This window comes from Rhinoderma darwinii, chromosome 8, assembly GCF_050947455.1.
Source record: "Rhinoderma darwinii isolate aRhiDar2 chromosome 8, aRhiDar2.hap1, whole genome shotgun sequence".
Taxonomy (NCBI): domain Eukaryota; kingdom Metazoa; phylum Chordata; class Amphibia; order Anura; family Rhinodermatidae; genus Rhinoderma; species Rhinoderma darwinii.
Genome location: NC_134694.1, coordinates 18,827,116 through 18,852,317, shown reverse-complemented (window position 1 = coordinate 18,852,317; position 25,202 = coordinate 18,827,116). Strand labels below are relative to the sequence as shown.

The 25,202-nt window shown below is 43.7% G+C and overlaps 1 protein-coding gene across 2 annotated transcripts in view; it reads left to right on the top strand.

Annotated features, from left to right (window-relative positions):
• LOC142659353 (uncharacterized) overlaps positions 1-25,202 on the top strand; it is a 139,514-nt gene that overhangs the window by 7,084 nt on the left and 107,228 nt on the right. Inside the window, exon 2 of one of the 2 annotated variants that reach the window (XM_075835411.1) lies at positions 16,992-17,032. The exons of the other annotated variant lie outside the window; for it this stretch is intronic. The gene's annotated coding sequence lies outside the window, so the exon portion shown is untranslated. The remainder of the gene's footprint in view (positions 1-16,991; positions 17,033-25,202) is intronic. 2 annotated transcript variants of the gene reach the window in all.

Here is a 25,202-nt window from a genome sequence, read left to right as displayed (position 1 = left end):
TGGCCATACCATAGTCAAATAAATATTCTACAATTTTCCAATATACTTTGTGTATCGATTCTTCATAGATTAAATTATCTCTGCTACTAGTCATATCATTATTTACTTTTCAGAGAATGAAAATCTGTCCTGGACGTTATGTTATGAGAGAGCTGTTCCGTCTGGAATTTTGAGGCAGATTTTGATCTGCCTGCACGCCGATTGCCGCAGCGGTTTTTTCCCTGCAGCCATTGAGCACCCACCGCAGGCAAAAACGCTGCGAAATATGCTTTCTCTGCCTCCCATTGATGTCAACGGGAGGTCAGAGACCTAAACGCCCGAAGATAGGGCATGTCGCTTCTTTGAAATCAATGGGAGGCATTTTTGGCTCGTTTTCTAACGTGGTTTCCGCGTCAAAACGTGTCAAAAACTCTGTGTGAACAGGGCCTTACAAGCCATGCATCTGTGTCCGTTGGACATGACCATAACAAATGTTTAATTTTCGGTGGTGGAAGTGGGTCAGTTGGGTGAATGTATTTTCTCTTAGTTGTATGGAATTATTATTATTTTTTTGAAAAATATAATAAAAACTGCTCGGTTTAAAAAAACAAAAAAAAAACAAATGAAGGTTACTTTTCAGTAACTACAAAGAGAGATTTTGTTAACTGTAAGGAATTGATACAAAAAAGTAAGGCCTCATGCACACGAACGTAAAAACGCCCGTAATTACGGGCCCATAGACTTCTATTGGCCACGGGTACCTTCCCGTATGCTTACGGGAAGGTGCCCGTGCCGTTGAAATACATGTCCTATCAGGCCGTAATAACGGCACGGGCAGGCCCATAGAAGTCTATGGGGCTCCCGTAATTACGGGTGGCTACGTGTGTGCACCCGTAATTACGGGAGCGTTGCTCGGCGACGTCAGGGGATAGTCACTGTCCAGGATGCAGAAAGAGTTAACTGATCGGCAGTAACTCTCAGCACCCGGGACAGTGACTACCGCTGGAGTTAATAGTATTAAAAGTTAACTTACCCAGAACTCTTCTTCTTCTTCCTCCAGTCCGACCTCCTGGGATGACGTTTCATCCCATGTGACCGCTGCAGCCAATCACAGGCCAATCACTGGCTGCAGCGGTCACATGGTCATCCAGGGAGGTCAGACTGGATGTCGAGAGGGACGCGTCACCAAGACAACGCCCGGGTAAGTATGAATTACTTTTACTGTGGAAAGGGCTGTCCCTTCTCTTTATCCTGCACTGATAGAGAGAAGGGGCTGCCGATTAGTGCAGTGCAATTTTACAGCGAAAACCTGCCCGTAAATACGGCTGGAATACTGGTGACACCGGACCCATTTTTACGGGTACGGGTCCGTAAATACTGGTGCAACACGGGTCGAATACGTGTGACCAAGGACACGTATTTACGCCAGTATTTACGGGAGGACAAAAATACGTTCGTGTGCATGAGGCCTCAGTTTGATAATTTCATAACTTTTTAGTATATAATGATTAAACTTTATTTGCTGAAACTGGGAGAGCATTTAACCCTATTTGCAGCCAAGGCTGTGGAGTTGGTAAGCCAAACTTCTGACTCCTCTATTCTATTGACACCAGCTCCGACTCCTTCATTAATGGCTTATGTATAATAAGCCTGGTTGTCTGGTTGCTGAGCATAAATGTTTGTGTGGTTGCTAATGTTGTAAGCGAACATTGAGTAGCTATGTACAGTATATGGCCTGGAAATTTAAGTTCAAGTCAGAATGGGAATAAAGTAAACATTTATATAATGTATCTGTTATATTTAGTACTTCTCTAAATACTTTCTTCCTTTTCTCTATAGCAGTTCTGAGATGACTGCAGGCATGCGCAGTTAGGGCTGATTTAGCCACATGGCTATTAATACACCTTCACCGTGTCCCCTGGTGTCGTCACCATTTTCAATTGTGTTTGCATCCTCTGGACAGTTGAAAACTTGTAAGGGCGGATTGGGTGAGCGGGGAGAGTGTGACGGGAGAGTGTGGCATTGTTGCGTATGTATCTTGTTAGCCCTTGCGTCCTTTACCTTTTTATTGGTTGTTTTGTCTTCCATCTGTTTGTCTGAACACCGCCACTAAGGCCCGGTTCACATCTGTGTTGGAGGCTCCATTAGGGGCCTCTGTCGCAGATCTGGCCTAAAAATACCGGAAAAACAATAGCGCAACGTGCTGCGCGACTGTTTTTGGTAAAACCATGGACGCCTTGATAGAGACGTAATAACCAATAAAGTCAATGGGTTCCGTCAAGCGCTGATGGTGTCTATTGTACAACGGAATCGACGCGTTTTGTATTTTCGTTCTGCTCCTGTGACGGAGCAGAACGATTGGAATACCAAGGCAGATGTGAACGAGGCGGGCTTAACGCTCTGTAGCGTTCTTGGTTGTTAGGGAGACCGTTTCCCAGGTGGCCAGGCTAGGCGGGAGGAGAAGCGCAACATAGGCTGATTCTGAGCCCAGCTCTGAAGTGGCATACCGGTGCCATGCCAGCTGAGCGTAATGGCTGGCTAGGTGCCAAGAACAAAGGAGTTATAGGAGGGTTGCACAGCAAAGCATTAAAATGGCCCTGTGTCCGGTAGTGAATTTCCTCTCCTGGTGTTCAGAGGAGGAACTTCACTACTGAGCATGTGCAGTATAGATTCAGACATTTTTAATTAGCGACCTTGGAGCAGCAGCATGAAGATACTGTTCGCTAAAACAAAAGGACGGAAGCACTCGGGCACCTTTTTTCTGATTGGCTTAACTTGGCTCTCTGCAGAAAGCTGAGCGGTGTACGAGCTAAATAGAAAGTCTTGAGTCAGTACATTTCTCCATCTGTGTCACGATCTAGGGGCATGTGGACCCACAAGGCCGCTCCGCCGTAGCGGAGAGTCAGCTGACCAACTCAGTCTATGCACAAAGTCTATGGTAGGAGTGTAGCACAAGGGTACCTGGGATAGTCCGGATGGCGGCAAGGGCTCTGGCACAGATGGGGCTGGAGGTGGTGGGTTGCGCCAGACGTGGCGGTTGGTATCCGGGATGACAGGCGACAGCAGACGTGGAGTATTCCAGCAGGCGAGGCAAGGCATGGCTCGGGTAAGATACATGCTCGGAAACGAGGCACAGCATGGAATACAGGAAATAGGAGGCAGGACACGGGAACACAGGAAGCAGGAAAACACTAATGGACCATTATATAGTCCAGGTTGGACAGGGGTTAATTAGGGAACTTTTAACATGAGAGCGCTGGCCTTTTAAGGCCGGGGCCGAGCATGCACCTAAGCAGGAATATCAGGGCCGGCCGCAATTACTGGCGTCTCCTAGGAGGGAGACGCCGGCAGGAATTCAATGGACTGTGGTCGCGGGCGTCGCCAGGTAAGCAAGGTTGGTGGTTCCGCGACCACGGCCGTGACAGTACCCCCCCCCCTTATGCCCCCTCTTCTTAGGTCCGGAGCATAAGAGGAACTTCCTTATGAGGATATGAGCACTGAGGTTCTCTTCTGGCGCCCAGGACCTCCCCTCAGGACCAAACACTCTCCAGTCCACTAGATAGAAGGTTCTTCCTCCTATTCTCTTATAGTCCAGAATCTCTTACCTCGAGCACATCAGACGACCCGCTGGGGGCAGCTGCAGACTTAGGAGCTTTACTGAAGCGGTTCAGAACCACAGGCTTAAGGAGGGACACGTGGAATGAGTTGGGAATCTTGAGAGTGGGAGGCAACCAAAGTTTCTAGGATACCGGGTTAATCCGTTGCAGAACCTCGAAAGGACCGAGGAACCTGGGAGCGAAGTTGTGTGAGGGCATGTTGAGACGAATATTTCTCGAGGATAGCCAGACCTTGACTCCAGGAGAGAATTGAGGAGGAATTTTTATCGGCAAGCTTTTTCATGCGGTCCACTGCTTGGAGTATCGCGGACTTAGTCTCCTGCCAGATGTGAATAAACATTCCAAAAGAAGAATTGGCTGTTGGTACCTGAGTCATGGCTGGCACAGGAAGAGGAACTCGGGGATGCTGGCTGTACACAATGTAGAAGTGAGACGAGGTAGTAGACTCATGTGATTATTGTACGAGAATTCCGCCCAAGGCAGAAGTTGTACCCAATTGTCCTGTTGGACTGAAACGAAATGGCATAGATAGTTCTCCAAAATTTGATTGGTCCTCTCCACTTGACCATTGGACTGTGGGTGACAGGCAGAAGAGAAGACCAGTTTTACATCTAACAGGTTGCACAGGGATCTCCAGAACTTGGATGTAAACTGTACTCCCTGGTCCGAGACAACATGCAGAGGAAGAACGTGCAGGCGGATGATGTGTAGAATAAACAAATTTGCCAGGCGAGGGGCAGACGGAGGGCGAGTCAGTGGAACAAAATGTGCAATCTTTGAGAAAGGATCCACTACTACCCAGATTGTAGTACATCCAGCAGAAGGAAGGTCAGTGATAAAGTCTATCATAATATGCTGCCAAGGGGCATCAGGAACAGGCAGGGGTAGTAGCAGGCAGTGTACCACCAATAGTGACGAGCTATCAAATCCTGTGTCTTACAGACAGCAGAGTGCCCAGCTAGTTTAGAGTTGTGGCCTCAGGAGAATTCTCTTCCTGTCAGCAAGATGGACAAAAGTCTCTAATTTTCAGGGGGTTAGCAGCAATAATCCTAGCAGGATCTGTGATGTATTGAGGGGTCTCCTCCGAGTCATTGGTTTAGAAGAAGCGAGACACGACGTCTGCCTTTACATTCTTGTCTACAGGACGGAAGTGAAGCAAAAACTGAAATCAGGCAAAGAACAACGACCATCTGGCCTGGCGTGGATTTAACCGTTGAACCGACCTGTAGGTATGTGAGGTTCTTGTGGTCTGTATAGATAATAGGATGGATAGCACCCTCCAGCCTGTGTCTCCACTCCTCTAAGGCCAACTTGACTGCCAGCAATTCCCGATTCCCGATGGAATAGTTGCGTTCTGCTGGGGAGAATAATTTTGAAAAGCCACAAGCCACCATCTTGCCTTTGGAATTCTTTTGACAGAGTAGTGCTCCCGCACCTACGGAAGAGGCCTCCACCTCCAGAAGAAATTGCCGAGAAGCATCAGGGTGATGGAGAACAGATGCTGAGGTGAAAGCGCTGTTGAGATCAGAAAAAGCAGATTTTGCCTTGGGAGGCCAGACCTTGGCGTTCACCCCCTTTTTTGTGAGGGCCGAGATTGGAGCAGTCCGAGATGAGAAGTTCTGGATGAACTGCCGATAGAAGTTTGCAACTCCCAGAAATCGTATGGAACGAAGACCCTGAGGTTGTGGCCATTCTAAGACCGATCTCACCTTCTCAGGATCCATCTTGTGACCACGGTCAGACACGACGTAGCCCAGGAAGATCAAAGAGTTCCTCTTGAACACACGTTTCTCGAGTTTATCATATAGACGGTTTTCCCTTAACCGCAAGAGAACTTGGCGAACGTGCTTCCTATGTGTCAACAAATCAGGTGAGTAAGTCAGGATGTCGTCCAGATAGACCACCACACAGACATGCAGTAGGTCCCGGAAAATGTCATTCATAAATTCATGGAACACAGCTGGGGTGTTACATAGTCCAAAAGGCATCTCGAGGTATGGCCATCTCAGGTGTTAAATGCGGTTTTCCACTCGTCACCCTTGCAGATATGGATCAAGTTATAAGCTCCGCGTAGATCCAGCTTTGTGAACACCTTGGCCCCACGAATTCTATCAAAAATTTCAGAGATGAGTTATAGGGGGTACTTTATTCTTGACCGTAATTTGTTTCAGGCCCTAGTATTCGATACATGGGCGAAGTGATCCGTCCTTTTTCTTCACAAAGAAGAATCCGGCTCCTGCTGAAGAGGATGACTTCCGGATGAACCCCCTCTTGGGGTTCTACTTAATGTTGGCAGACATGGCTAGGTTCTCTGCCACGGAGATAGGGTAAACTCGAGGTGGCGAGGCGTCTGGAAGTAATTCAACAGGGCAATCGTAGATATGATGAGGGAAAGCGTGTCTGTCTCCTTACTGAAGACGTCTGCAAAACTGGCAAATTGTGACGGTAGATCGGAGAGTGACTGAGGTAGTGGAGGCAAAAACAGAACGAACCTGTGGCAGGCAGCGGGCAAGGCATTTGGGACATCATTGGAGGACCTCTCCAGAACTCCAGTCGAGAACTGGAGCATCTAGGCGGAGCCAAGGCAGGCCCAGCAGGACAGGATTGACGGCTTTAGGCAGGATGAGGAAGGTGATCTGTTCCGAGTGAAGAACCCCCCAATTTCTAAGGTCAACGGTTTCGTGATAGACCAAATAGGATCGGGCAATGGTAGTCCATTTACAGAGGCAAAAGCCAGGGGTCTCTCTAGAAGAACTGTGGGTAGATGTAGACGATCCACTAAATCCTGCTGGATGAAATTTGCAGCTGCTCCTGAATCAAGATAGGCAGAGGAGGAATGTGATGTCTCCCCAGAGATGATGGTCACAGGAATAGATAATTTGGAAGAGGTTTTAAATTTGGAGTCGTCCCACCAAAGGTTGGTTGGATCGTCAACTCTAGGTGCCAGAGTTTCCCGGCTTCTGTGTTTTCATTAGCGCACAAAATGACCCTTAAGGCCGCAATACAGACATAACCCAGAAAAGCGTCTGCGCTGTTTGTCCTGCTCGGACAACTTGACTCTCTACCTGCATCAGTTCTTCAGGTAGCGCAACAGGGGAAGGCAATAGTGGTCTCTGAAACGAGGGTGCTAGTCTGTGAAACCGTCTCTCCTGCCGAACTTCCTGAGTGCATTCCTGGATCCCCATGTCGACCCGGGTGTCCAACAGGTTGAGGGCATCCAAGTTAGAAGGAAGGTCGCGGGCTGCTAGCTCGTCCTTGATGTATGAGGACAGTCCCTGCCAAGAGGGACACCATCAATGCCTCATTGTTCCATTCCAACTCTGCTGCCAGGGTACGAAAGGAGATGGCATACTTTCCTACTGTGGAGCCTCCTTGTTAACTGCGTGGCTGCAGCAGAAGAAGTTCGGCCCGGCTCCTCGAACACGGCACGACTGCAGGAACAAGGCTAGGTCCGGGAATTCAGGTCCCTGTTGTTCCAAGATTGGGTTCGCCTATACGAGGGCCTTCCCAGTGAGGAGGGAGATAATAAATGCTAATTTGGCCTCAGAGGGGAAGAGATGAGCTTGTAGTCTAAAATGAATGGTGCATTGATTGATGAACCCTCTACAGGCTCTGGGGTCACCGTCATAGCGAGGAGCAAGAGGCAGCGATACTATGGATCCGGAACAAACAGGAGGAGTAACGGGCAGTAGAACGTCATCTGTCCCTGGAGGGGAAACAGGGAGTTGATCCAGTCGGGCCACGATGGAGTTTACAGCCTCAAGGAGTTGATCCTGATGTGCCCGTAGGTCATGCATATCAGTCTGTATCTTCTGAACTGAGGTCTTAGGCTGGCCAGTGGGTTCCATGGCCTGAGCGTACTGTCACGATCTAGGGATATGTGGACCCACTAGGCCGCTCCGCCGTAGTGGAGAGGCGACTGATTAACTCCCAGTCTATGGTAGTAGTGTAGCACAAGGGTACCTGGGATAGTCCGGATGGCGGCAAGGGCTCTGGCTCAGATGGAGGTGGTGGGCTGCGCTAGACGTGGTGGATGGTATCCGGGATGACAGGCGACAGTAGACATGGAGTATTCCAGCAGGCACGGCTCAGGTACGATACAGGCTCGGAAGCAAGGCACAGCACGGGATACAGGAAATAGGAGGTAGGGCACGATAACACTGGGAGAAGGAAACCACTAAGGGACCATTTGCAAGACCGACATGGGAAAACGACAATAACGCTTCAGCAAGGAGTGAAACCCTTCTTATAGTCCATGATGGACAGGGGTTAATTGGGGAACTTTTAACATGTACACACTGGCCCTTTTAAGGCCTGTGTCTAGCGCGCTCCTTAAGAGCAGGGCTGGCCAGCCACGAGTGCTGGCGTCTCCTAGGAGAGAGACGCCGGCAGGAAGTCAACGGACTGTGGTCGCGTGCGCCGCCAGCTAAATAATAGTGGTGGCCCACGACCACGGCTCTGACAATTGGCTTTCCATGGCTAAGCCGATCAGAAACTAACGGGGCACAGCACTCCCCTGAACACTTCTGCCCTTCTTTGTATTGGCGGTTGTAGAAGTCTCAACACTAGGACCCCCACAGATCAGAACCTCTGACATATCACTATGACATGGAAATTTTTATGAAAGTTTAGTTACACTTTTTTTTTTTTCTTCCCCTAAGGGTATGTGCACACGATGAGAGGCTTTTACGGCTGAAATGACAGACTGGTTTCAGGAGAAAACAGCTGCCTCGTTTCAGCCGTAATTCCTCCTCGCGTTTTGCGAGGCTTGTCTGACAGCCGTAAATTTTGAGCTGTGCTTCATTGAGTTCAATGAAGTACGGCTCAAATTACGTCTGAAAGAAGTGCCCTGCACTTCTTTTGACGAGGCTGTATTTTTACGCGTCGTCGTTTGACAGCTGTCAAACGTCGACGTGTAAATGACAGGTCGGCTGCACAGTACGTCGGCAAACCCATTCAAATGAATGGGCAGATGTTTGCCGACGTATAGTAGCCCTATTTTCAGACGTAAAACGAGGCATAATACGCCTCGTTTACGTCTGAAAATAGGTCGTGTGAACCCAGCCTAAGGGCAATCGGGTTTGGTTTCTCAATCTTGTCATGTGTTAGAAGGCATGATTTACCTAAACTATATTCTAAATAGGCAAAGAAGTAATAATAGTTATTAATAATCCAACCTTAAAAGACAATAGTTATAGTGTACCTCTAGTAATTTAAAACATATGTAATGAGTTTTAGAGAGACCTATTTGACGTTTTCATAGGCTGGTTCCGGGCTCTAAAACCCCCACCTTTCATTAAAACACAGTTGCTAAATTGCTTGTTAGGCCGCAAAACATCTTGTCACCTGGGAGATTCCAATAGGAGCCGAATCTGCCTTGTCCTCTACGAATTGCTTTTGCAGCTTTGTTTTAACGAAAAGTAGGGGTCTCAGAACCCGGACCCCCAACGACATAAAATAATTTTTATGTAACTGGAGGTAGGCTTAAAGGGTTATTCCCAAGATGAACCATTTTTTTTAACCCCTTTACGACGAAGGACGGATATATCCGTCCTGTGCAGGAGTTAGTTCCCACAAAAGGACGGATATATCCGTCGTCTGATCCCGTGGGTACTGCCTGTGTACCAACGCGATCAGCGGCAGGAGCACAGCTGTTATACACATCCTGGCAACTGCCGGAGTCGAAGTGTGCTCAGATTCCATTAGTTTAACCCATTAAATGCCGCTGTCAACAGAGACCGCGACATCTAATGAGTTTGACAGAGAGGTAGGGAGCTCCCTCTCACCCCATCGGTGCCCTCGCAAAGAAATCGCAGGGCGCAGTCAGGTTTCCATGGCAGCCTGGGGCCCAACAAAAGCCCCCAGGTCTGTCTTCAGCAAATGCCTGTTAGGCCATGCCGGAGGCATAGCCAAATAGATTGCCTGTCAGTTTTACACTGAAGGGCAACAATGCTTTGGTATACTAAGTATACCAAAGTATTATATATGCGATCAGCAGATCGCATAGTGAAGTCCCCTGGTGGGAGTAAAAAAAAAAAAAAGTAAAGCAGTTTAAATAAAGTTTGTGAAAAAAAAAAAAATACTAAAAATGTACAGTCAAAATAAAATCTTTTTGCCCAAAAAGAGGTTTTATTTAGTAAAAGTCTCAAAACAAATAACACATACACATATAATGGTATCCCCGCGATCGTAACGACTTGAACAATAAAATGAACACATTAGTTAAACCACCGGATTAACGGCGTTCAACAAAACCGCAAAAAACAACCGCAAAATTCTCTCTTCTCCCATTCCCCCCCCATAAAAATGTAAATAAAAGTTAATCTATAAGTCTTATGTACCCCAAAATAGTACTAATGAAAACTACACCTTGGCCTGCAAAAATCAAGCCCACACACGGCCACATTGAAAAAAGTTACGGCTCTTGGAATGCGGCGATGCAAAAACAAGTTTTTTCCAAAATGGTTTTATTGCGCAAACTTAGGAAAACATATAAAACCTATACATATTTGATATCCCCGTAATGGTGCCGACCCATAGAATAAAGTTAACATGTTATTTACGCTGAATAGTAAACGGCGTAAATTTATAACGTGAAAATCAATGCTGGAATAGCTGCTTATTTTAAATGTTCTCCTAAAATAAAGTTAATAAAAGTTAATCAATATATTATAAGCATCTAAAAATGGTGCAATTTACAAAATACAACTCGTCCCGCAAAAAAACAAGCCCTTATACGGCTATGTCGACGGAATAAATAAAAAAAGTTACGACTCTTGGAATGCGACCGTGAAAAAACGAAAAAAAATCCTCGGTCATTAACGCGCAAAATGGCCTGGTCATTAAGGGGTTAATGTGATATTTTACATTTTGGTTAAAAAAAAAAATCCCCCAAAAAATATTTTGGTCAGTAAACTATTATTTTTTATTTCTGCAATTTCACTCTAATATGTTCTTCTTTTACTAAATAAGTGTGTTTCTATCACTTTTCACCAGCCAGTGGCGCTGTAATAAATTCACAATGCTGCTTGTTGTATGTGTGCGCTCCTGAGACTTCTATTATCCTGTATTCATAGCAACATCGCTGTCTTGCAGAAGGCCCCCACAGAGCGCTTGAATGATGGTAAGTTTTCTTGCCATCATTACCCCTTACCCAGCATTGTGACTAGCGCTTTATCAGCCATACCGGCTGCTACAGCCTTCAGTATGAAGGGGTCCTTGCCGCCGACCGCCTTTGCCCCCCGTAATGCGCGCTCATGTTATAGAAGAGAGGAGAAAAGGGAGAAATGCGCAGGCGCGACAGAATGAATGAAACGCCAGTGGTAGTCGTTTCCATGGAAACGATCGGCACAACTCAACAAATGCCATGCGCTTCAGAGTAGGGCATATTTGAGAAACGCTGCACTATAGAAAAAAGAAGGCATTTAGAAAGATGGTTAGCTTTTCATTTCTAGGTCTTGGGATATTGAACTTGATGTTGGGAATAACCCTTTAATTGAGCTGTTTTCTCTACTATTGCAGCATTTAACCCCTTAACGCACCATGACGTAACTGTACGTCATGGTGAGCAGTAAGTTCGCGCACCTTGACGTACAGTTACGTCATTGCTTTGACAGTTAACCGCCGCGCGGCGCTACACCGCAGCGGCGGTTAACTGTGCAGGGTGTCAGCCCTGCTCTCCCCGTTGCCGATCAGCGGCCTGTCGCCGCTGATATCGGCAGTTAACCCCTTAATTGCGGCGCTCGATTTTGAACGCCACAATTAAGGTCTTTAGTGCCGATCGGCAGCCCCCATGTGAAATCACGGGGGCTGGCGATGGTACCCATGGCAACCGGACGCCAGACAATGGCTTCCGGGTTGCCATGTACAGAAGCCTATGAGGACCACCCCGAGGGTGGTCGTCGTAGGCTTCCTGTCAGTGTGACTGTCACGTCACAATGACAGTTGAAATGCATTACACTACGTGTGTAGTGTAATGTATTCCAGCAGCGATCAGAGCTGCAAGTCTAAGTGTCCCCTAGTGGGACAAGTGAAAAAAGTAAAAAAAAGAATAAAAATGTTTTAAAAAAAGTGTAAAAATAAAAGTTAGAAGTGATATAAACAAGAACTGCTTTTTTTCCTATAATAAGTCTTTCATTATAGGAAAAAAAATGAGCACGTAAAAAAAAAGTACACATATTTGGTATCACCGCGTTCGTAACGACCCCAACTATAAAACTATAATATTATTTTTCCCGCACAGTGAACGCCGCAAAAAAAATAAACGAAAAACAATGCCAGAATCACTATTTTTTGGTCACCACCCCTCACAAAATATGTAATAAAAAGTGATCAAAAAGTCGCATGTACGCCAAAATTGTACCGATACAAACTACAACCCGTCCTGCAAAAAACAAGCCCTTACACAGCTTTTTTGACTGAAAAATAAAAAAGTTATGGCTCTCAGAATACGGTGACACAGAAAATACATTATTTTCTAAATAAGTTATTTTATTGCGCAAACGCTGCAAAACATAAAAAAACGTATATACAAATGGTATCGCCGTAATCGTACCGACCCGCAGAATAAAGTATAATAGTCATTTATAGCCCAGGGTAAACGCTGTCAAAAATAAATAAAAATCATTGTCAGAATTGATGGTTTTTGGTCACCTTGCTTGCCGAAAAATTGAATAAAAAGTGATCAACAAAATCGCATGTACCCCAAAATGGTACCAATGAAAATTACAGATTTTCCCGCAACAAATAAGCCCTCACACGGCTCCGGTGGTGAAAAAATAAAAAAAGTTCCGGCTCCCAGATTATGGCGATGCAAAATGTGCAGAGTGTTCCAAAAGTGGATAAGATCGGGCACCATTTATCAGTGTGACACCGGCCACATATCTGTGGATTATTATTTATTTACCCCATTATTATACCCTCTTATTATGCCCCTGATGTACTCTGCCCAGCCTACATGTGCCCCAACATTATAAACTGAAATACCAGCAAAACGCCAGAGCTACTACCAAGCAAAATATGCGCTCCAAAAGCCAAATGGCGTCCCTCCCTTCTGAGCCCTACAGCGTGCCCAAACAGCCGTTTATGTCCACCGATATGGCATCGTACCAAAAAATGGTACCAATAAAAACGACAACTCGTCCCGCAAAAAATAAGCCCCCACACCGCTCTATTGACAGAAAAATAAAAAAGTAGTGGCTCTTGGAAAGCGGAGAGGAAAAACGAAAAAGCAAAACATGAATCAGTTCGTAAAGGGTTAATTACTTTCTAATGAAAAAACATTTATGACCACATGTGGGGTATTGCCGTACTCGGGAGAAATTGCTTTACAAACGTTGGGGTGCATTTTCTCGTTTATCCTTTGTGAAATTGAAAAAATTCAACATTTTAGTGGAAATAATGTTGATATTAATTTTCACGGCCTAATTCTAATAAATTCTGCAAAAGACGTGTGGGGCCTAAATGCTCACTATACCCCTAGATAGATTCCTTAAGTGGTGTAGTTTCCCAAATGGGGTTACTTTTGGGGGGCTTCCACTGTTTCAGTCTCTCAGGGGCAAATTCGACATGACACCCAAAAACATTCCAGCTAAATTTGAGCTCCAAAAGCCAAATAGCGCTCCTTCCCTTCTAAGCCCCGGTGTGGGTCCAAACAGTAGTTTATTACCACATATGGGGTATTTACGTAATCAGGAGAAATTGTTTTACAAATGTTGGGGCGCTTTTTCTCCTTTATTCCTTGTAAAAATTAAAAATGGCTACCTTTTTTCAGAAAAAAAGTAGATTTTCATCTTCACATACTAATTCAAATAAATTTAGCAAAAAAACTGTGGGTTCAAAATGCTAACTATACCCATAGATAAATTCCTTGAGGGGTATCGTTTCCAAAATGGGGTCACTATTGGGGGGTTTCCACGGTTTTCTTCCCTCCAGTGCATTGCAAACGCGACACGGCACTGAAAACTATTCCAGCAAAATCAGAAATCCAAAATCCAAATGGTGCTCCTTCTCTTCTGAGGCCTGCTGTGGGTCCAAACAGCAATTTATTACCACATATGGGGTATTGCTATAATCGGAAGACATTGCTTTACATATGTTGGGGTGTTTTTTCTACTTTATTCCTTGTAAAAATTTAAAATTTCCTAATTTTTTCACAAAAAAAGTAGATTTTCACCTTCACATACTAATTCAAATAAATTTAGCAAAAAAACTGTGGGTTCAAAATGCTAACTATACCCATAGATAAATTCCTTGAGGGGTATAGTTTCCAAAATGGGGTCACTTTTGGGGTGTTTCCACTGTTTTGGCAGCACAAGGCCTCCTCACACCTGACATGGTACCTAAAATATATTCTAATAAAATAGAGGCCCAAAATCCACTAGGTGCTCCTTTGCTTCTGAGGCCGGTGTTTCAGTCCATAACCGCGCTAGGGCCACATGTGGGGTATTTCTAAAAACTGCAGAATCTGGGCAATAAATCTTGAGTTGCATTTCTTGGGTAAAACCTTCTGTGGTACAGAAAAAATTTATTACAAATGAATTTTTGAAGAAAAAAAATGAAATTTGTAAATTTCACCTCTACTTTGCTTTAATTCCTGTGAAACGCCTAAAGGGCTAAAATACTTTGTGAATGCTGTTTTGAATACTTTGATGGGTGCAGTTTTCAAAATGGGGTGATTTATGGTGACTTTTTAATATATAAGGCCCTCAAAGCCATTTCAGAACTGAACTGGTCCCTGAAAAAATAGCCTTTTGAAATTTTCTTGAAAATATGAGAAATTGCTGCTAAAGTTCTAAGCCTTGTAACGTAGTAGAAAAATAAAAGAATGTTCAAAAAACGACGCAAACATAAAGTAGACATATGGGAAATATAAACTAGTATGTATTTTGTGTGGTATTACTATCTGTTTTACAAGTAAATACATTAAAATTTAGAAAAATGCTAATTTTTGCTAATTTTCTCTAAATTTTGGCGTTTCTTACAAATAAATATTGAATTTAATGACAAAATTTTTTCAGTATCATAAAGTACAACATATCACGAGAAAACAATCCCAGAATCGCTTGGATAGGTAAAAGCATTCTGGAGTTATTACCACATAAAGTGACACATGTCAGATTGGCAAAAATGGGGCTGGTCCTGAAGGCCAAAACAGGCTTAGTCACTAAGGGGTTAAACAGCCATTGGGTGAGAAAGTCCATATGCAGCAATACACATGAAGATTATTTTCAGCAGCTGGAACAATTCCTATGTTCAAATCAAGACAAATGTTTGTCTACAGGCACCGCTTTTGAATAATGGGCTTATTCTTTAAAGTGTAGCAACACTAGAGGTCACTGTAAGCACATGTATAATGCATGTCTCTACTGTTGCAACTCCTTATTCTTGCCAATGCCTACATGACTCATAAGCTGAAACTATTGTGTGCCTCCTGTGGTGCAGCATAATTTTTTTTGTTTTAATATCTGTCAGGAAGACAAATCCTTTTCTGCAGGTACTCTAAGGGGGGGTTCACACAGAGTTTTTTGAGGCGGAAACCGCCACAAAACGCGCCAGTGACGGCTGAAAATGCCTCACATTGATTTCAATGGGAGGCGGAGGCGTTTTTTTCCCGCGAGCGGAAAGACCAGCTCGTGGGAAAAAGAAGGGACATGCCCTATCTTCAGGCGTTTAGGGCTCTGACCTCCCATTGACATCAGGTGAAAGCGCTCAAAGGCCGTGGGCGAAAAACGCAGCTAAAATCTGCATTTTGAGGCAGATTTTTCTCTGCCTGCACGTTACATGGCCTGCAACGTCGTCCAGGCAAGGCTAGACTACTTGCAGAAAAGAGGGAGGGGGTAAGTACAAACGTTGTTTTTGTTTGCGGGTTCCAGGTTGGATAATCTGCACAGTTTTTACGCAGCGTATCTAACACATGGGAACCCGGCATAAGGCTACGTTCACATAGTGTGGAATTTGGTGCAGAAAATCTGCATCAAAACCGCAGGTAATTGCGCAGATAAAATGCGTACCTAAGGCCTGATTCACACGAACATGTCTGTTTTGCGTCCACAAAAAATGCAGCGTTTTTCTTGCGTTGCAGTTCCGTATGGCGTCAGTGTGTGTTCCGTGTGGCATCTGTTTTTTATGTCCGTGTTGGTGAACATTTTTTTATTTTAACTTCGCTTCCGTTTGCATCACCATTGATATCAATGAAGACACAAACATTGCTAATGGTCTCCGTTTGTCACCATTCTGGCAGGTTTCCATTTTTTTGACGGAATCAATAGCCCAGTCGACTGCGCTGTTGATTCCGTAGAAAAAAACGGAAACCTGCCGTAATGGAGACAAACTAACCATTAGCAATGTTTTCGTCACCATTGATATCAATGGTGGTGCAAACGGAAGCTGAGGTTTCCATTTGACTTTCCGTTAAGGGGTTCACCCGACGGAAACCTCCGATGGAACCCCTCAACGGAAAGCCAATGCTGATGGGAACAGGCCCTAACGCAATAAATAAATAAGCCACTTTTATGATTTAGGCCTTATTCACACGAACGTGTTATACGCACGGACGTATACGCATGTTAGTGAATGGGGCCGTTCAGACTGTCAGTGATTTTGACGCAGCGTATGTGCGCTGCATAAAACTCATGACATGTCCTATACTTGCCCGTGTTTCGCGCAGCACGCACGGCACACGGAAGCACTTCCGGGTGACGCGCGTGATTCGCGCTACAGCTGGTAAAGAAGAGAAGGGAAACATAAAATCCCCTCCTTTACTGTGTCGTCACATAAATAGGGAGTGTCATAATGATGCCGGCTGTGTGAAAATCACGCAGCCACGCACCATATACACATGTCACACTGAACTTTTGCGCGCGCAAAATGCAGCATTTTTTTGCGCGCGTAAAACGGACACGTTCGTGTGAATAAGGCCTTATAGAGACTACACTTTGAAGCCTTTGCACAATATGGCAGTATAAATAGGGATGGACAATGATAAATTTTGGCCTGGGCACCAGGAAATCAAACTTTGCGTTATTTTTATGTACTAGGCATCAAGACTACAGTGCTTTTGTAAATGTGGTTACAAACAATTAAAATGTCAGTTACATTTTTCCTTAAAGAACGAATACTACACATTTTCTTTTTTACTGTCTGTAGATTATCTTTCATTTTGGTAACCAACATTTTTCTGACACTGGCTTTCATTGCATCCATAAGTGGTGGTGGAAATAAAAATACTTGTTCAAGGTTTCCTGTCTGAATAAAATGTACTTCTGAACTAATATGAACCAATGAAATTTACGTGTGATCTAGTAATTCACTTTTTTTAACACCTGATATCGAAATGAAATCATTTGTATTATTGAATGTACTTCTATGTAACATGCACATTTATCACTTTTATAGGCTTAAAGTTATAAACAACCAGAATTCTCATTCCAAATATGGTAAGTAATGTGCACTGTTCGATGTATAATAAAGCAAGTATGTTGTGAAAAACATTTTGGATGAACTGGAATGTAAAATACTTGGGTAATGCATAAAAAAAATCAGCAGCTCAGTCTGTATAAGGATTAAAGGTAATCTCCATTTTAGGCTCATTAACAACATGAACAGCTTTACTTTCTTTCCTGCATGTATTTTTTTTCTTCTCAAAGCGAGGATCAGATCTCAACACACGGGAGAAGGGTAAAAGGGGAAATGTTAGGGCTCATTCAGATGAGCGTAAAACTCGTCCGTGTGCTGTGCGTTGAAATAACTCAGCACGCGGACTCATTCATTTCATTGGGGCTATTCAGACATGAGTGAGTTTTCACGCAGCGAGTGTTCGTTGTGTGAAACTGCATGTCCTATATTGGTGCGTTTTTGCGCACCTAGTCGCCCATTGAAGTCTATGGGTGCGTGAAAACCATGGACAGCACACGGACGACATCTGTGTGCTGCAGTGTTTCACGCATCAATTACATAGAAAAGCAGAGAAATAAATGTAAAAAAAGTAAGTTCTTACACGGACATGAACTGTAGGAAAAACGCTGCGTTATTTTACTTACTCGCGCAAATTGGACACGCTCGTCTGAATTTAGCCTAAGGGAGTGTTTCCTTTATTTATTGTGCTGCAGTCCGATCCTCCTTTTAACCCCTTCCCGACATTTGACGTACATGTACGTCATGGAAAGTACTGACTTCCCGCATCTTGCCGTACATGTACGTCAAACGTTTGGCACCGGCTCAGAAGCTGAGCCGGTCCCATCATCACCGGATCTCAGCTGTATCTTACAGCTGACATCCGACTGTAACGGCGGGGACCGAAATTAGCTTCGATCCCCGCCATTAACCCCTTAAGTGCAGCGCTCAAACGCGATCGCTGCACTTAAGGTGTTTGCAGCTCATCGGAACCCCAGTAATGAAATTGCCGGGGTTCCGGTGGCTGCAATGGCAACCGGAGGCCTAATACTGGCCTCCCGGTCTGCCTAGCACCGAAGCCGGTCAAGATCCGCCCGGCGGCGGAGCCTGATCGGCTTCCGTAGCTGCCGGCAAGATGGCGCCGGGTCAGGAGCTGATCCGGCGTCATCAGCGGTGGAAGTCAGCTGTACTGTACAGCTGACATCCACCTGTAACGGCAGGAACCGGAGCTAGCTCCGATCCCTGCCATTAACCCCTTCGATGCAGCAATCGAAAGCGATTGCTGCATCGTAGCGGTTACAAGCAGATCGCCAGCCCTGACAGGCAATCGGGACTGGCGACTGCTGTTATGGCAACAGGAGACACAATGGTCTCCTGCTCTGCCATTACGGAAGCCGATTTAGGCCCCGCCGGGAGGCGAAGCCTAAACGGCTTGCTGTCAGTGAATGACTGACAGATCTAATACATTGCACTACATAGGTAGTGCAATGTATTAGAAAAAAAAAAATCTGACCGTTGGACCTTCAAGTCCCCTAGTGGGACTTGAGAAAAAGTGTAAAAAAAGTATAAAAAAGTGTAAAAAAAAGTGCAAAAAATAAAAGTTTGAAAACAATAAAAGTTTCAAGTAATCAAATAACACACAATCCCCCTTTTACTCTTATCAAGTCCTTTATTATTGAAAAATAATAATAAACCATATGTATTTGGTATCGCCACGACCGTAACGACCGGAGGTATCAAAATATTATATTATTTATTGCACGCGGTGAACAGCGTAAAAAAAACCCGTAAAAAACGTTACCAGAGTTTCTGTTTTTTAGTCACTTTGCCCTACAAATATTACAATAAAAAGTGATCAAAAAGTCGCACGTATCCAAAAATGGTACCTATAAAAACTATAGCTCGTCCCGCAAAAAACAAGCCCTCATACAACTCCGTCGACAAAAAAATTAAAACGTTATGGTTCTCACAACTTGGCGACAGAAAAAATACATTCTTTTTACAAAAGTAATTTTATTGTGCAAAAAGTTGTAAAACATAAAAAAGTTCTATAAATGAGGTATCGCCGGAATCGTACTGACCCGCAGAATAAAGGTAACATGTAGTTTATAATGCGTGGTGAACTCTGTATAAAAAAAAAACAAAAAAAGCTGTGCCAGAATTGCGTTTTTTGGTTTACCTGGCATCCCAAAAAATAGGATAAAAGGTGATCAAAAAGTCACATGTACCCCAAAATGGTACCAATAATAACTACAGCTCGTCCCGCAACAAACCAGCCCTCATACCGCTACGTCTATGAAAAATAAAATTAGTTATGGCTCCAATAAGTCAGGAAATAAAAAAATATGCAGTTGTGCCCGAGGAGAACATTTCTTCTGTTTCAAGAGGCGATTTATCAAGGACCTAAAATTAGGGAACCAGGAAGGGAGGGCCCAATCATATCCGATGGAAGCGACGGTGCCCGTATTATACCAGGATAATACTTTCCCAGCAAAATTCCCCAAACTACAAAGGCGCGGAGTGTGGACCAAAAGGGGGATAAGAAATGACACCATTTATCAGTGCGACACCGGCCTGTGCAGAAAGGATTGCTTCACAGCGTAACACACATCTATGGATTATTTTTATTTTTTTATACCACCTGACTATGCCCCTTATATACTCCGCCCCGCTTACATGTACCCCCACATTATAAAACACCAGCAATACTCAAACAAATATAGTACCAAGCAAAATCCGCTCTCCAAAAGCCAAATGGTGCTCCCTCGGCCCTGAACCCTACAGCGTGCCCAAACAGCAGTTTCCTTCAACATATATGGCACCGTCATACCCGTGAGAACCCTTTTAACAATTTTTGTGGTGTGTGTCTCCAGCGTCATAAGCTGGGCATGACATATTTGCCACTGAATGGCATATCTAGGGAAAAATATAAATTTTTAATTTGCACCATCCGCAGCGCATTCATTTATGGAAAAGACCTGTGGGGTGAAAATGCTCACTACACCCCTTAATAAATGCCTTGAGGGGTGCAGTTCCATAATGGGGTCACTTATCAGGGGTTTCTTTTTATTATTTCACATCTGAGCCTCTGCAGTTGTGAACCAATACTTTGTAAATCGCCAAATTAGGCCTCCACTCCGCATGGTACTCTTCACTTCTGAGCCCTGTCATATGTCCAGACAAAAGATTAGGGCCACATGTAGGGTGTTTCTAAAACCGGGAAACACCGCATAATAATTAGAGAGCTGTCTTGTTATGGTGGCACAAGCCGGGCACCACATATTGGCATATCTATGGAAAAAAATCCCATTTTCACTCTGCAACATTGAGCGCACACTAATTTCTACAAAACACCTGCAGGGTTAAAATGCTTACTACACCCCTTGGTAAATGCATTGAGGGGTGTAGTTTACAAAATGGGGTCACTTCTGGGGGGTTTCCACTGTTTTGGGCCCACAGGTGCCCAGAAACCAATCCAGCAACATCTGCACTCCAAATGGCGGTCCTTCCCTTCTGAGCCCTGCCGTTTGCCCAAACAGCAGTTTATGACCACATATGGGGTATTGCCGTACTCGGGAGAAATAGCTTTACAAATGTTGGGTTCTTTTTTTCCTTTATTTGTTGAGAAAATGAAAAAAATTTGCGCTAAAGCTACGTCTTATTGAAGAAAAAGGACTGTTTTTATTTTCACTGCCTAATTCTAATAAATTCTATGAAACATCTGTGGGGTCAAAATGCTCACTACACCCCTAGATGCATTCTTCAAGAGGTGTAGTTTCCTAAATGGAGTCCCTTTTTGGGCGTTTTCATTGTTTTGTCCCCTCAGGGGCTTTGCAAATGTGACCTGGCCTCCGCAAATCATTCCTGCTAAATGTGATCTCAAAAAGTCAAATAGTGCTCTTTCCCTTCTAAGCCCTGCCGTGTGTCCAAACAGCCGTTTATTACCACATGTGGGGTATTGTTTTACTCGGGAGAAATTGCTTTACAAATTTTGTGGTGCTTTTTCTCCTTTAGTCCTTCTGGAAATGAGAAAAAATTAGCTAAACCTACATTTTCTTTGAAAAAATGTAGATTATTATTTTCAGGGCCTACTTCCAATAATTTCTGCAAAAAAACTGTGGTGTCAAATCGCTCACTATACCCCTAGATAATTTCCTCAATGGGTGTTGTTTCCAAAATGGGGTCACTTGTGGGGGGTTTCCACTGTTTTGTCCCCTCAGGGGCTTTGTAAATGTAACATGGCCTCCGCAAACCATTCCTGCTAAATTTGAGTTCCAAAAGCCAAATGGCGCTCTTTCCCTTCTCAGCCTCGCCGTGTGTCCAAACAGCCGTTTATTACCACATGTGGGGTACTGTTTTACTCGGGAGAAATTTCTTTACAAATTTTATGGTGATTTTTCTCCTTTAGTCCTTGTGGAAATGAAAAAAAATTAGCTAAACCTACATTTTATTTGAAAAAATGTAGATTTTCATTTTCACAGCCTACTTGCAAAAATTTCTGCAAAAAACCTGTGGGGTCAAAATGCTCACTATACCCCTAGATAATTTCCTCAAGGGGTATAGTTTCCAAAATGGGGTCACTTGTTTGGGGTTTTCACTGTTTTGTCCCCTCAGGGGCTTTGTAAATGTGACATGGCCTCCGCAAACCATTCCTGCTAAATGTGAACTCCAAAAGCCAAATAGTGCTCTTTCCCTTCTCAGCCACGCCGTGTCTCCAAACAACCGTTTATTACCACATGTGAGGTATTGTTTTACTCGGGAGAAATTGCTTTACAAATTTTGCGGTGCTTTTTCTCCTTTAGTCCTTGTGGAAATGAGAAAAAAAATCGCTAAACCTACATTTTCTTTGAAGAAATGTTGATTTTAATTTTCACGGCCTACTTCCAATAATTTCTGTAAAAAACCTGTGCGGTGAAAATGCTCACTACACCCCTAGATAATTTCCTTGAGGTGTCTAGTTTCCCAGATGGGGTCACTTTTGGGGGATTTTGACTGTTTTGGCACCGCAAGAGCCCTTCAAACCTGACATGGTGCCTAAAATATATTCTAACAAAAATAAGGCCCCAAAATCCACTAGGTGCTCCTTTGCTTCTGAGGCCGGTGTTTCAGTCCAGTAGCACGCTACGGCCACATGTGGGATATTTCCTAAAACTGCAAAAACTGGGCAACAAATATTGAGTTGCATTTCTCTGGTAAAACCTTCTGTGTTATAAAAAAAATTGTATTAAAAATGTATTTCTGCAGAAAAATATGAAATTTGTAAATTTCACCTCTACTTTGCTTTAATTCCTGTGAAATGTTTAAAGGGTTAAGACATTTTCTAAATGCTGTTTTGAATACTTTGAGGGGTGAAGTTTTTAAAATGGGGTGACTTTTTTGGGGTTTCTAATATATAAGGCCCTCAAAACCACTTCACAACTGAACTGGCCCCTGTAAAAATAGCCTTTTGAAATTTTCTTGAAAATGTGAGAAATTGCTGCTAAAGTTCTAAGCCTTGTGAGGTCATAGAAAAATAAAAGGATGTTCAAAAAACGATGCCAATCTAAAGTAGACATATGGGGGATGTTAATTAGCAACAATTTTGTGTATTATAACTGCCTGTCTTACAAGCAGATACATTTAAATTGAGAAAAATGCTAATTTTTGCAATTTTTCGCTAAATTTTGGTGTTTTTCACAATTAAATACTGAACATATCGAGCAAATTTTGCCAGTAACATAAAGTCCAATGTGTCACGAGAAAACAATCTCAGAATCGCTTGGATAGGTGAAAGCATTCCGGAGTTATTACCACATAAAGTGACACATGTCAGATTTGAAAAATGAGGCTCTGTCAGGAAGGTCAAAAGTGGCTAAAGAGGGAAGGGGTTAATAAAGATGTACAGAAAAGTGAATCTCTCACTCAAACGTAATGTGAAATGGACCTTAGAAACATTTTGCACAAAATAACTTCTCTCGTTACTACCTCCTAGAAGCGTGGTGCAATGTAAAGCGTTCTATAATTCTTGGGATTCTGAAATTTGTTGACTGCTTTACCTGCCCTCATGCTGAATATCTTTTAATTAGGTTGAAATTAATTTGCACTCATGGCAAATTTTGTTGCAGAAATTTCTGAAATCCGTTCAGTTCTTTTGAATGAGTCTTGCAGAAATTCATGCACCTGCTGCAGAAATGGATGAATGGAACAGATTTTCATTTGCCTGAAAACAGCTCCTGATTTTCCAACGTTTTTTAACAACTCGCTTGTTTTGCGGCGTATTTTACGGATGTTGATCAAGCTGTTTTTCAATGGAGTCAATGAAAAACTGCTTCAAAAACGTCCCAAGAAGTGACATGCACTTCTTTGACGCGGGCGTCTTTTTACGCGCCGTCTTTTGACAGCGACGCGTAAAATTACACCTCGTGGGAACAGAACATCGTAAAAGCCATTGAAAGCAATGGGCAGATGTTTGTAGGCGTAGTGGAGCAGTTTTTCCAGACGGAATTCGAGGCGTAAAATGCCCGAATTACATCTGAAAACAGCATGTGTGAACATACCCCTACCGTGATAGCCTAAAATATGAATGAGTAAAAACAAAGTCCATCATTTTGTAATGTAATGCTATAAACAAAATATTTTTATTTGTCTGCTGTCTGCACTAGCAGGGTAAGGCCTTATACATTGGCCGTCGTACGGCCGTTAATGACGGATCCGTGAAATACGGATTGCACACGGATGGCTTCCGCGTGAAGTCCCTTGTTTCACGGACCAAATGAATGAAAAGGCCAAGACTGTTTCGTCAAAAACGGACAGGAGTAGGACCTATCCCATTTTTGTCAGAGCGGCCACACGGTTCCGTTAAAACAACGGAAGTGTGCACACCCCCACTGAAATTAATGTGTCAGGGTGCTATCCGTTAAAAAACGGATAGCACCCTGAAGAAAATAATTTTAAGTGGGCAGGAGGTCTAATGTTCGGTTCCCGGCTATCTATGTCGTATCCCTTTTCAAACTGATACCGGGAAAACGTGACTTAGACCCCATGCGCACAACCACTGTTTTTATCCATAATTACAGAACCGTAATTACGGATAATCTGCTGACCCATTCATTTCTAAAGGCCACGGACACCTTTCCGTATATTTACGGATGTGTGTATGGGCCGTTGAAGTAATCCGCAGAATATAGAACATGTCCTAGTCCTGTCCGCAATTGCAACACGGACACTCCCATAGAAGTTTATGGGTCGCGTACAAAATTGCGGGCAGCTACAGATATGCATCCGTAGCAGTCCGTAATAGCGAAAAAGTTGCTTCTATGTGACAGCAGGAGATTCCCCAAGGAAATGGCGCCTGAGCGATCTGTGACCTTTTCAAGGGGTTGGGACATGTTGGTTACATCATTTGTAGACTCCTTTTTTTTTTTTTTACGGATCTGTAACTACCAATGCGCTACAGACCGTATTTGCAGACAGCGTGCCAGATAAGCGGATGACTACGGATCCGTATTTGCGCACATGAAAAAAAACAAAAAGCGATGGTTGTGTGCATGAGGCCTTAATCCATCGACTTAAATTTCGTCCAAGAATGGCACAACGGACTGCTATTCTTGCTGGCAAATATACTGAAAGCCCAACGAAAACCTAATGTAGCCCATTAATGCTAATGTCAATAGAGCCTTAGCAGCAGAGAAATTATACCTACTCAGATAGTAATGGGGGTAATTAAAAATGGTCTACTCCCCGGTGGTCAGTTTTAATTCTTCTGGTGTATGGAAGGAGTAGAATTACGATTTGAAGTATAGTGCTATATGAAGCGCCATGAGGGTGCAGTTGCTTTCTAATTCTCACACGAGCGCCACGACCCCTACAATTAACTGATTGGCAAGGTTGCTGAAACTCTGACCCCCACCGCTCTAATATTGATGGCCTATCCTAAGGACAGGCCATCAATTCAAAAAAACCTGGATAATCCCTTTAATATTTGTGCTATTATGGAGATTCAATAAAAACCATATACACCCACTGTCGCTTTACAACACTATTGTAATGTGACATTTCGCATTAGACAATGTGGTTAACCAAATAATAAATGGCAACAGGATGCCCACCGCACGCACAATACCACCATAGCACAAATTATTTTGTGTAAGTTTGGCTTTCTGTTTTTTTTTTTCTCTGTGTTGAATGCAAATAAAGTCCTGGTAATTTAATCGTATCCCCCCCCCCCCATAAAAC